Source organism: Poeciliopsis prolifica, unplaced genomic scaffold (assembly GCF_027474105.1).
Source record: "Poeciliopsis prolifica strain line A6 unplaced genomic scaffold, Auburn_PproV2 SCAFFOLD135, whole genome shotgun sequence".
In the NCBI taxonomy this organism is placed as follows: domain Eukaryota; kingdom Metazoa; phylum Chordata; class Actinopteri; order Cyprinodontiformes; family Poeciliidae; genus Poeciliopsis; species Poeciliopsis prolifica.
In genome coordinates, this window is record NW_026562510.1 from 317,793 (window position 1) to 331,359 (window position 13,567).

At 39.0% G+C, this 13,567-nt stretch overlaps 1 long non-coding RNA gene across 1 annotated transcript; it reads right to left on the reverse strand.

Moving 5' to 3' along the window:
* Positions 1 to 764: 764 nt before the first annotated feature.
* LOC129355466 (uncharacterized) lies at positions 765 to 5,831 on the reverse strand. Its single transcript, XR_008605276.1, has 3 exons — positions 5,530 to 5,831; positions 1,277 to 1,334; positions 765 to 995 (listed from the first exon to the last, which is right to left on the reverse strand). It is a non-coding gene; the product is annotated as an uncharacterized LOC129355466 (long non-coding RNA).
* Between the last annotated feature and the right edge of the window lie 7,736 nt (positions 5,832 to 13,567).

Below are 13,567 nucleotides of genomic sequence, written 5' to 3' on the forward strand. Positions count from 1 at the left end.
AACAACACATCAGTCTACATTGGTCATTTAGCAATGGTCCAGAATAAAAGCATCACAGGAGTTTTAGCAAGAGTTTTGTCTTCTGATGATGTTAAGCAAAGCAAAAACCAGAAAATGGAAAATGTTGAACTTCTAAAGAATACAAAGACGAAAACTCAATCTAAACATCAGGAGAGTTATGGGTTATGAAGTACGGCATCCTTAATCCAGGTGGTGTTGTTCTGCGGCGATGTCCCATCCCGACCATGTTCTCCATGCTGCCTCAGCTAGGTAGACCACCTACTGAGTGGGCCCGTCGGTGGTATCCCTATTTTTTCAGAGATACTTTGTTGGAATCCCCTTGGTGGGATTCTGGGCGATTCGATTTCCCAGTGAACTTCTCGCCAGTGGCTGGTGAGGACCCAGGTGGATTTAAGAAAATCAACAACCTTCACTGCGGTCATCAGTTCTTCTTTCTGAAAATTTTAAGAAACACAAAATCTCCAGGCTGTAGGTTATGTAATTGTTTGCCCGCTGGCACGGGTCGTTCTCCTTGGGCCTGCAGTCTTTAATTGATCTACAAGAGAAATACAGAAGTTAATCATGTTGTCATTACATGTTGAAATAATTTCAGGTTAATGAAACCTGGAAACATCCCTTTCCGATGTTTGGGAAATCCTGCAAATAAGATTGTGATTTATCTTCTTCGCATGCGCATGAAAACACAGAACACTGAGACAAAATGACACATAAACAATCATTCACACTCCAACATGAACAGACAAACAAACGGACGCCATCAGAATTCAGAGTCAAATTTGCATTACAACAGAACCTGGTGGAACACCCTCCATGATGTCCTGTAAATCCACCTCAGAAAGGAAAACATTGACCCCCTGGGGAAGCTTCCCTGGTTGCCATCAAATCTTCCTCCTCAGCCCCTGTGCAACCTTCACCCACCTGGTTGTGGTTTGAATCGTCTCTGGAAGCAGTCTCTGGCTCAATGTCCTTGTTGTCTGCAGATAAAACAAACATCAGCCAGTGTCGCGCTTTCTGACTGTCCATACTATCCATAGCGTCCTGCTAGTCCATCTAGTGATTGTAATGTTACTTGTAGTACTGGTGTCATTATAAAAACCACCACTAGAAGAATTGATGTAAAATCTAAAATTAGAGAAAAAGTTTTGTGACAGCTTTTACACAATAAAAGGAAAACATGTTCTTAATGTATTTTCTTGTTTTTTGGGGGGGAGGAAATCTGAAAATAGTTACTTATTAAATAAGAATATTTACTCACTACAGTGGCAGTTTCTCCTTGTGCAGACGATCTGGATGTTTCAGCTTTTAGACAGGCACTTTAAAAATAAAATAAACTCCAGATTTACGTGAAAGTTTAATAACATGTGGAGGTAAAGTTTAAGAAAATATTTTCATAGAAACAAAGTTTAGATTTAAAATAAAACAATCATATTGAAGATGCAGATAAAGATCGTAAGTGAACTTTGAAATCTGCAGCTTCAGTTATAAAGCTTGAATTGAGGTAAAACAAATTATGAATATTGACTTAGTTTCTCACCGTTGTGGACATCTTCTGCAGATAAATCCCAGAATATCTGAAATATGACAACAAAGGAACCTGCAGCAGTCAAAGCAGAAGGAAGAGTCACTGCAGACTGGCTCAAACTTCATCTGCTGGAGTATTATTAGGAAATGAGTCTATTGGAAATAAAAAAAACATTCTCAATCTCAACACGAGGAGAGTTATGGTTATGAAGTACGGCATCCTTAATCCATGTGGGTGTTTTTCTGCGGCGATGTACCATCCCGACCATGTTCTCCATGCTGCCTCAGCTAGGTAGACCACCTACTGAGTGGGCCGTTGGTGGGTATCCCTATTTTTTCAGGGATACTTTGTTGGAATCCCCGTGGTGGGATTCTGGGCGATTCGATTTCCCAGTGAACTTCTCGCCAATGGCTGGCGAGGATCCAGGTGGATTGAAGAAAATCCACAACCTTCACTGGGGTCATCAGTTCTTCTTCCTGAAATTTTTAAGAAACACAAAATCTCCAGGCTGTAGGTTATATAATTGTTTGCCCGCTGGCATGGTTGTCCTCCTTGGGCCTGCCGTCTTTAATTGATCTGTAAGAGAAATACAGAAGTTAATCATGTTGTCATTACATGTTGTTGAAATAATACCAGGTTTCATCGGTGGTCCCAATCCGATGTTTGGAAAATCCTGCATATAAGATTGTGCTTTTATCTTCTTCGCATGCGCATGAAAACACAGAACACTGAGACAAACATTACATGTAACAATCATTCACTCCAACATGAAAACAGACAAACAATGGACGACATCAGAATTAAAAGTCAGTCAAATTTGCATTACAACAGAACCTGGTATAGTCAGGTGGAACACCCTCCACGATTTCCTGTAAATCCACCTCTGAAACGAAAGCCTTGACCCCCTAGGGAAGCTTCCCTAGTTGCCATCAAATCTTCCTCCTCGGCCCTTGTGCAACCTTTGGCCACCTGGTTGTGGTTTGAATCGTCTCTGGAAGCAGTCTCTGGCTCAATGTCCTTGTTGTCTGCAGATAAAACAAACATAAGCAAGTGTGTGGCTTTCTGGCTGTCAATACTGTCCTGGTTGTCCATCCTGTTCAAGCTGTCCATGCTGTCCTGACTGTGAATATTCAGGGCAGCCTGATGAAGCAGGGTCAGTTGGCAGAATGGTGCAGTTGGGCCTGATGGAAACGGTGCCATCTTGTGGTCATCCTGTAAAGCACATGCAATATAGATATTTTTGGATTTCTGTCACTGCTCCTTTATTGGAGCTGAAACAATCTGTTTATTGAACCAGAATTAATCAGAAACTTCCTCCAGTTACATACGATGTGGACAGGAAATGATGTGCAGCTGGTTAGGAAACAGCAGGGACGTTTCTGACTATCACAAACTTCATCTGACGGATTATTATTAGGAAATGAGTCCATTGGAAATAAAACAAACATTGTTAGAGAATATACAGACCATATAAGTTTGATTCAAGCGATATAAAAGTGTCTCACCATTAACTGTGATACTGAGATGGAAAAAATACTGTGAAGTCGCACAATTCAGAGACTGAGGTCCAGAGAAAAACGTCAGGGAACAAAAATGATCTTTAATACATCTGCAGACAGAAATCAAAAATACACTGCATCAGGCAAAAATCATTCTGCTCTAACAAACTCAGAGTTGCATCGTTGCTTTATTCACCTCTCTGATGACAGAGGCGGAGACTCAATCTTCTAAGAACAAACAAAAGAAACAAAGGAAAACAGATGGAATAGTTGAATCTTGTACGCTCTTTCACTATCATGTCTACAGGATGTGAAAACTAAACACCATCCATGAAGGGAAGAACACAGGAAAACAGCAAGATCCTAGAGACATCTTCTTCAATTAGTATGTACACCCTCTCTGCAGCTGCACAAACAACATCTAGACTATGTTACACTGTATGATGCAACTAAAACATTTCTCTTTGAAGAAAAATCTACTTCACAACTTAACCCTTTTTTCTAGTGGGTAGCAAACAAATAACTAAGTAAATAAAATCTAGAAATGATCAAATGAAGTAAAAAGTGCTAGAAGATAGTTGAGAAACACAACACATCAGTCTACATTGGTCATTTAGCAATGGTCCAGAAATAAAAAGACCACAGGGGGTTGAGCAAGAGTTTTGTCTTCTGATGATGTTAAGCAAAGCAAAAAAACAGAAAATGGAAAAATGTTACACTTCTAAAGGATACAAAGACGAAAACTCATTCTCAATATCAGGAGAGTTATGGGTTATGAAGTACGGCATCCTTAATCTACGTGGGTGTTGTTCTGCAGCGATGTCCCATCCGACCATGTTCTCCATGCTGCCTCAGCTAGGTAGACCACCTACTGAGTGGGCTGTCGGTGGTATCCCTATTTATTCAGGGATACTTTGTTGGAATCCCCTTAGTGGGATTCTGGGCGATTCGATTTCCAGTGAACTTCTCACCAGTGGCTGTCGAGGACCCAGGTGGACATAAGAAAATCCACAACCTTAACTGCGGTCATCAATTCTTCTTCCTGAAATTTTTAAGAAACACAAAATCTCCAGGCTGTAGGTTATATAATTGTTTGCCCGCTGGCACGGGTCGTCCTCCTTGGAACTGCCGTCTTTAATTGATCTGTAAGAGAAATACAGAAGTTAATCATGTTGTCATTACATGTTGTTGAAATAATACCAGGTTTCATAGGTGGTCCCAAGCCGATGTTTGGGAAATCCTGCAAATAAGATTGTGGTTTTATCTTCTTCACATGCGCATGAAAACACAGAACATGTAGACAAACATGACACGTAAACAATCATTCACTCCAACATGAAACAGACAAACAAATGGACGCCATCAGAATTAAAAGTCAGTGAAATTTGCATTACAACAGAACCTGGAATAGTCAGGTGGAACACCCTCCACGATGTCCTGTAAATCCACCTCTGAAAGGAAAGCCAAGACCCACTGGGGAAGCTTCTCTGGTTGCCATCAAATCTTCCTCCTCGACTCCTGTGCAACCTTCAGCCTCCTGGTTGTGGTTTGAATCATCTCTGGAAGCAGTCTCTGGCTCAATGTCCTTGAGGTCTGCAGATAAAACAAACGTCATCAAGTGTGAGGCTTTCTGGCTGTCCATACTGTAGTGGCTGTGGATGTTCAGGGCAGCATGATGAAGCAGGGTCAGTTGGCAGAATTGTGCAGTGTGCCTGATGGAAAAAGTGCCATCTTGTGGTCATTCTGTAAAGTACATGCAATATAGATATTTTTGGATTTCTGTACGTGACTGTACGTGAAATTTAAAATCACTGCTCCTTTGTTGGAGCTGAAACAATCTGTTTATTGAACCAGAATTCATCAGAAACTTCCTCCAGTTCCATATGATATTGACAGGAAATGATTTGCAGCTGGTTAGGAAACGGGAGGGACGTTTCTGACGATCGTTTCTGTTAATACACTCACTATTGAAGTATTCAGGAAAAGTAAGTTTTGTGCCATCAAGGGATTGTAATGTTACTAGTAGTACTGGATGTCATTATAAAAACCACTAGAAAACCACTAGAAGAATGGATGTAAAATTTAAAATTATAGGTAAAGTTTTAAGACAGTTTTTTACACAATAAAAGGAAAACATGTTCTTAATATATTTTCTTGTCTTTTTTGTGACAATCTGAAAATAGTTACTTATAAAATAAGGATATTACCGACTACAGTGGCAGTTTCTCCTTGTGCAGACGATCCAGATGTTTCAGTCTTAGACAGGCACTTTAAAACTGAAATAAACTCCAGATTTACATGAAAGAATAACATGTGGAGGTAAAGTTTAAGAAAATATGTTCAAAGAAACAAAAGTTTAGATTTAAAATAAAACAATCATATTGAAGATGCAGATAAAGACTGTACGTGAAATTTAAAATCAGTAGCTTCAGTTACAAAGCTTGAATTTAGGTAAAAGAAATTATGAATATTGAATTAGTTTCTCACCGTTGTGGACGTCTTCTGCAGATAAATCCCAGAATAACTGAAGCTATGACAACCAAGAAACCTGCAGCAGTCAAAGTAGAAGGAAGAGTCACTGCAGACTGGCTCCAAACTTCATCTGCTGGATTATTATTAGGAAATGAGTCGATTGGAAATAAAAAACATCCTCAATCTCAACATCAGGAGAGTTATGGGTTATGAACTATGGCATCCTTAATCCATGTAGGTGTTGTTCTGCGGCGATGTCCCATCCTGACCATGTTCTCCATGCTGCCTCAGCTAGGTAGACCACCTACTGAGTGGGCCGTCGGTGGTATCCCTATTTTTTAAGGGATACTTTGTTGGAAACCCCTTGGTGGGATTCTGGGCGAATCGATTTCCAGTGAACTTCTCGCCAATGGCTGGAGAGAACCCTGGTGGATTTCAGAAAATTCACAACCTTCACTGCAGTCATCAGTTCTTCTTCCTGAAATTTTTAAGAAACACAAAATCTCCAGGCTGTAGGTTATGTAATTGTTTGCCCGCTGGCACGGGTCGTCCTCCTTGGGCCTGCCGCCTTTAATTGATCTGCAAGAGAAATACAGAAGTTAATCATGTTGTCATTACAGGTTGTTAAACTAATTCCAGGTTTCATCGGTGGTCCCATTCCAATGTTTGGGAAATCCTGCAAATAAGATTGTGTTTTTATCTTCTTCGCATGCGCATGAAAACACAGAACACTGAGACAAACATAACACGTAAACAATCATTCACTCCAACATGAAACAGACACAAACATTGGACGTCATACAAATTCTAAGTCAGTCAAATTTGCATTACAACAGAACCTGGTATAGTCAGGTGGAACACCCTCCACGATGTCCTGTGAATCCACCTCAGAAAGGAAAGCCTTAACCCCCTGGGGAAGCTTCTCTGTTTGCCATCAAATCTTCCTCCTTGGCCCCTGTGCAATCTTCGGCCACTTGGTTGTGGTTTGAATCGTCTCTGGAAGCAGTCTCTGGCTCACTGTCCTTGTTATCTGCAGATAAAAGAAACGTCAGCCAGTTTGAGGCTTTCGTGCTGTCCATACTGTCCATACTGTCCATACTATCCTGGCTGTGGATGTTCAGCCTGATGAAGCAGCGTCAGTTGGAAGAATTGTGCAGTTGGGTCTGATGGAAACAGTGACATCTTATGGTCATTCTGTAAAGCACATGCAATATAGATATTTTTGGATTTCTGTCACTGCTCCTTTATTGGAGCTGAAACAATCTGTTTATTGAACCAGAATTAATCAGAAACTTCCTCCAGTTACATATTATATTGACAGGAAATGATGTGCAGCTGGTTAGGAAACAGCAGAGACGTGTCTGACTATCGATTATGTTAATACACTCACTATTTAAGTATTCAGGAAAAGTAAGTATTGTGCCATCAAGTGATTGTAATGTTACTAGTAGTACTGGATGTCATTATAAAAACCACCATTAGATGAATGGATGTAAAATCTAAAATTAGACGTAAAGTCTTCAGACATTTTTTTTAGAGAATAAAAGGAAAACCTGTTCTTAATGTATTTTTGTCTTTTTTGTGAAAATCTGAAAATAGTTACTTATGAAATAAGGATATTTACTCACTACAGTGGGAGTTTCTCCTTGTGCAGACGATCCAGATGTTTCAGCTCTTAGACAGGCGCTTTAAAAATGAAATAAACTCCAGATTTACATGAAAGATTAATAACATCTGGAGGTAAAGTTTAAGAAAATATTTTCATAGAAACAAAAGTTTAGATTTAAAATAAAACCATCATATTGAAGATGCAGATAAAAATCATAAGTAAAATTAGAAATCTGCAGCTTCAATTATTAAGCTTGAATTGAGGTAAAAGAAATTATGAATATTGAATTAGTTTCTCACCGTTGTGGACGTCTTCTGCAGATAAATCCCAGAATAACTGAAAATATGACATCAAGAAACCTGCAGCAGTCAAAGCAGAAGGAAGAGTCACTGCAGACTGGCTCCAACCTTCATCTGCTGGATTATTATTAGGAAATGAGTCTATTGGAAATAAAACAAACATTCTCAATCTAAACATCAGGAGAGTTATGGGTTATGAAGTACGGCATCCTTAATCCATGTAGGTGTTGTTCTGCGGCGATGTCCCATCCTGACCATGTTCTCCATGCTGCCTCAGCTAGGTAGACCACCTACTGAGTGGGCCGTCGGTGGTATCCCTATTTTTTCAGGGATACGTTGTTGGAATCCCCTTGGTGGGATTCTGGGCGATTCGATTTCCAGTGAACTTCTCGCCAATGGCTGGTGAGGACCCAGATGATTTAAGAAAATCCACAACCTTCACTGCATTCATCAGTTCTTCTTCCTGAAATTTTCAAGAAACACAAAATCCCCAGGCTGTAGGTTATGTAATTGTTTGCCCGCTGGCACGGGTCGTCCTCCTTGGGCCTGCAGTCTTTAATTGATCTGTAAGAGAAATACAGAAGTTAATCATGTTGTCATTACATGTTGTTGCAAATAATTCCAGGTGTCATCAGTGGTCCCATTCCGATGTTTGGGAAATCCTGCAAATAAGATTGTGTTTTTATCTTCTTCGCATGCGCATGAAAACACAGAACACGTAGACAAACATTACACGTAAACAATCATTCACTCCAACATGAAACAGACAAACAATGGACGACATCAGAATTAAAAGTCAGTCAAATTTGCATTGCAACAGAACCTGGTATAGTCAGGAGGAACACCCTCCATGATGTCCTGTAAATCCACCTATGAAAGGAAAGCCTTGACCCCCTGGGGAAGCTTCCCTGGTTGCCATCAAATCTTCCTCCTCGACTCCTGTGCAATCTTCGGCCTCCTGGTTGTGGTTTGAATCGTCTCCGGCTCAATGTCCTTGATGTCTGCAGATAAAACAAACATCAGCAGGTGTCAGGTTTTCTGACTGTCCACACTGTCCTGGCTGTCTATACGATCCTGGCTGTGGATGTTCAGGGCAGCCTGATGAAACAGGGTCAGTTGGCAGAATGGTGCAGTTGGGCCTGATGGAAACACTGCCATCTTGTGGTCATTCTGTAAATCACATGCAATAAAGATATTTTTGGATTTCTGTCACAACTCCTTTATTGGAGCTGAAACAATCTGTTTATTGAACCAGAATTAATCAGAAACTTCCTCCAGTTACATATGATATTGACAGGAAATGATGTGTAGCTGGTTAGGAAACGGGAGGGACCTTTCTAACTATCAATTATGTTAATAAACTCACTATTTAAGTATTCAGGAAAAGTAAGTATTGTGTCATCTAGTGATTGTAATGTTACTAGTAGTACTGGATGTCATAAAAACCACCACTAGAAGAATGGATGTAAAATCTAAAATTAGAGGTAATGTTTTAAGACAGTTTATTACAGAATAAAAGGAAAACATGTTCTTAATGTATTTTCTAGTCTTTTTTGTGACAATATGAAAATAGTTACTTATAAAATAAGGAATTTACTCACTACAGTAGCAGTTTCTCCTTGTGCAGACGATCCGGATGTTTCAGCTCTTAGACAGGCGCTTTAAAAATAAAATAAACTCCAGATTTACGTTAAGGTCTAATAACATGTGGAGGTAAAGTTTAAGAAAATATGTTCAAAGAAACAAAAGTTTAGATTTAAAATAAAAATCATACTGAAGATGCAGATAAAGATCGTAAGCGAAATTTGAAATCTACACCTTCAGTTATAAATCTTGAATTTCGGTAATTGAATAAATTATGAATATTGAATTAGTTTCTCACCGTTGTGGACGTCTTCTGCAGATAAATCCCAGAATAACTGAAGCTATGACAACCAAGAAACCTGCAGCAGTCAAAGCAGAAGGAAGAGTCACTGCAGACTGGCTCCAAACTTCATCTGCTGGATTATTATTAGGAAATGAGTCTATTGGAAATAAACATTCTCAATCTCATCATCAGGAGAGTTATGGGTTATAAAGTACGGCATCCTTAATCCACGTGGTGTGTTCTGCAGCAATGTCCCATTCCGACTATGTTCTCCATGCTGCCTCAGCCAGGTAGACCACCTACTGAGTGGGCCGTCGGTGGTATCCCTATTTTTTCATGGATACTTTGTTGGAATCCCCTTTGTGGGATTCTGGGCGATTCGATATCCCAGTGAACTTCTTGCTATTTGCTAGTGAGGACCCAGGTGGATTTAAGAAAATCAAAACCTTCAGTGGTCATCAGTTCTTCTTCCTGAAATTTTTAAGAAACACAAAATCTCCAGGCTGTAGGTTATGTAATTGTTAGCCCGGTGGCACGGGTCGTTCTCCTGGGGCCTACCGCCTTTAATTGATCTGCAAGAGAAATACAGAAGTTAATCATGTTGTCATTACATGTTGTTAAACTAATACCAGGTTTCATAGGTGGTCCCATTCCGATGTTTGGGAAATCCTGCAAATAAGATTGTGGTTTTATCTTCTTCGCATGCGCATAAAAACACAGAACACGTAGACAAACATGACACGTAAACAATCATTCACTCCAACATGAAACAGACACAAACAAACTTTGGACGTCATACAAATTCTAAGTCAGTAAAATTTGCATTACAACAGAACCTGGTATAGTCAGGTGGAACACCCTCCACGATGTCCTGTAAATCCACCTCTGAAAAGAAAACCTTGACCACCTGGGGAAGCTTCCCTGCTTGCCATCAAATCTTCCTCCTCTGCCCCTGTGCAATATTCGGCCACTTGGTTGTGGTTTGAATCGTCTCTGGAAGCAGTCTCTGGCTCAATGTCCTTGTTATCTGGAGATAAAAGAAACAGTGTGAGGCTTTCTGGTTGTCCATACTGTAGTGACTGTGGATGTTCAGCCTGATGAAGCAGGGTCATTTAGCAGAATTGTGCAGTTGGACCTGATGGAAACAGTGACGTCTTGTGGTCATTCTGTAAAGCACATGCAATATAGATTTTTTGGGTTTCTGTCACTGCTCCTTTATTGGAGCTTAAACAATCTGTTTATTGACCCAGAATTCATCAGAAACTTCCTCTAGTTACATATGATGTTGACAGGAAATTATTTGCAGCTGGTTAGGAAACGGCAGAGACATTTCTGACTATCGATTATGTTAATACACTCACTATTTAAGTATTCAGGTATTCACGAGATGTTTTTTTCTGCAGCTGCATGAAAAAACATCGACTATGCTACACTGTATGATACAAACTTCACAGCGGTTTTAGCTGTGAATTTGATATTTAGGCAAAGGATGAAATTATGAATACTGCATTAGTGTCTCACCGATGTGAACGTCTTCTGTATATAAATCCCAGAATAACTGAAACTATGAGAAAGAGAACTGCAGCAGTCAAAGCAGAAGGAAGAGTCACTGCTGCAGACTGGCTCCAAACTTCATCTGCTGGATTATTATCAGGATTTGATTCTATTGGAAATAAAACAAACATTGTTAGAGAATATATGGTTCATATGAGTTTGACATAATATTTACATAGATCCACTCACCATTAACTGTGATGCTGAGATGGAGAAAATGTGTTCCATTAAGATTTCAACACTGACAGGAGTAGTTCCCACTATCAGCTGCTGTTAAACTGGTCAGGTACAGAAACAGTTTGATTCCTGGTTTTTAGTGAGAATCTGGAGTCACACTCATGAACAAAGTCACCTCCATCCTGATACCGTAGATTGCACTCCTCTCTTTTGTTCCTCTCTGGTCTGATTTTTCAAATGATCAATATGATGATGTTTGATGTTTTGTTGATGCAGATTGGAGTGAAATCAGATTCTTTCCTGATTGTTTTCACAAGAGTCACTGAAAGCAGGAATTTATAAGAAACTGATATTGGAATCTTTTAAAAACTAGAACAGATGTAAAACATTTCAAAGAATATTGAACTTTAACATTACCTTCAGAGTCCAGACATCATGCAAAACACAGCAGAAGCAGTAAAAGGTTGATTCTCACCGCGTCCATCTGACCTGCTTGTCGATGCAACATCTGCTGCTGCTCTGAACAGAGAGTCTCAACTGTCCTCTGAACTTTTATTGGACAACTCAAACCACAAATTGTCATCTCTCAAAGTGGTTCAAGAGGATGTAAAACTTTTTTCCTGAAAAGGAAATGTGTCTACATCACAGGGTCACATTGAAACAACAGAACACAAACTAGAATTCCCTCTGCACATCTCAACATTACAGCTTAAATGCAATGTTAGGTAAAAAGCTTACTTAAAATAAAAACTCATTTATATCAACCGTTACTGAAATGTATTTTAATGTACTGTTGCCTCTTGGATCAAAACAGAGCTGGCAGCACACAGCATGTTGTCATGGCACTTCCTGCCTGGTTTTCTGCCCCAGCAGGGGGTTAGTTAGTAAAACTTAAGATCTAAATGTCATGTTTGCTTTGATTTGTTTAGGATCGTGAATATGAGCTGTAAAGAGAAATAAAAACGTCACACTGCAGATTACCTCACCCTGACTCGTTCCCAACTCCACGACAAACGCCGTTGCAACGTCATCATCACTCAATCACCCTCAGGTGTGTCACGAGCCCAGCTGAAACCACTTGGGCTGACAAAGCCCCGCCCCCACCAGTGAAATAATAATAATAAAAAAATTAAAAAAAAATCAAACAAATTAACTATCCAAAAACAGAGGAAAAAAATGAAATAATAAAAGTTAACATGTAACAACATGCTGCAAAACACATATCTTCCATCTTTTTATGTTAAAAATAGATCTTTTTAAATAGATGTATTTTTTCTTTGTATTATTATTATTATTATTAAATCATATCATTATAAAAGTATCCAGGACATAATATGTGTAAGACGATTACTTCTTACACATATCACAGAAACAACTCACCAGCTCAGGAAGTGTGATGAGAAGATTAATAATAGTTTTCTGACATTTGATTTACTGAATGTTTCAACAGCTTTAAAGGAAAAAACTTAAGACCTTCATCATGCGCTGCTTTTGTCAAGAAAAAACTTGACAAAAGCAAACTTGCAAAACCCTTTTTGTCTTCCAAATTTAACTTTAAAACCACGCCTCATGCAGGTCTTGAATCACCAAACATCAGTACAGAAACACAGTCGCTGTCCTCTGTGCCAACCAAGCACCTGGCAGCATTGATCCTCAAACTTCTACAAATACCACAAAGTCAGCCGTCCATTGTGCTTCAATTTCTACTCACATCACAAAGCAGGTTTTTCAAACGTACGTTGACTAAACAACCAAACCACTTTGTAACAACTTTGGCTCCAGTTACTATAAATACCACAAGTTTGATAAATGTTGCTCAATATCTGCATTTGATTTTATTCCTTGCTTAAATGTTTTCATGGCTTTTAACAGCAAGTAAAAAGGTTTTGTATATTTAAACTAAGTTCCACACCATAATTTTTTTTTGCATCCTGGATTTTAGAAAAAGATGATAGACTCTTCTTGAGATTAGTTACAATGGAGATAATTCCCAATTTTTACAACAAATGCTTAATGTTACTGTCCCACCCTTTACAGCTTCATCGCTTATAAAAATATTTTCCACAATGTTGGAGCTTGTTTACGCAAATCTGAGTATTTCTAATGAAAACAGTGCTTTTCATTTGTCCTGTCCTGTTTATAAAAAGTTGGGAGAACTCCAAATATAAAAGCTCTGTGTCTGTCAGACAAGACTTGAATAAAGTATTTTTCAAATGCCAGTTTGGTCACTTTATATCAATATAAAAAAATACTTAACGAGGAAAAAAATATCACAAAAATCAAGTTTGTTTTTTTTCCCATGTAAAAATTATGACCATGGATTTTTAAAAAACCAAACTTGGATAAGTGAGTCACTATCATAAATATTGGCTTTTATGGATTATTAGTTTATGTATAGTTGTATTTAGTACAGTCACTCTGGTGAAACACCAGCTATCAACTTCGAGGAAGAGCCGAATCACTTATCAGTTTTGCTTCGGTTTAAGTTGTGCAAAATGGAAAAAAAAACAAGGTGGCAAGGCCACACTTGGGCAAAATTGGTGGTAC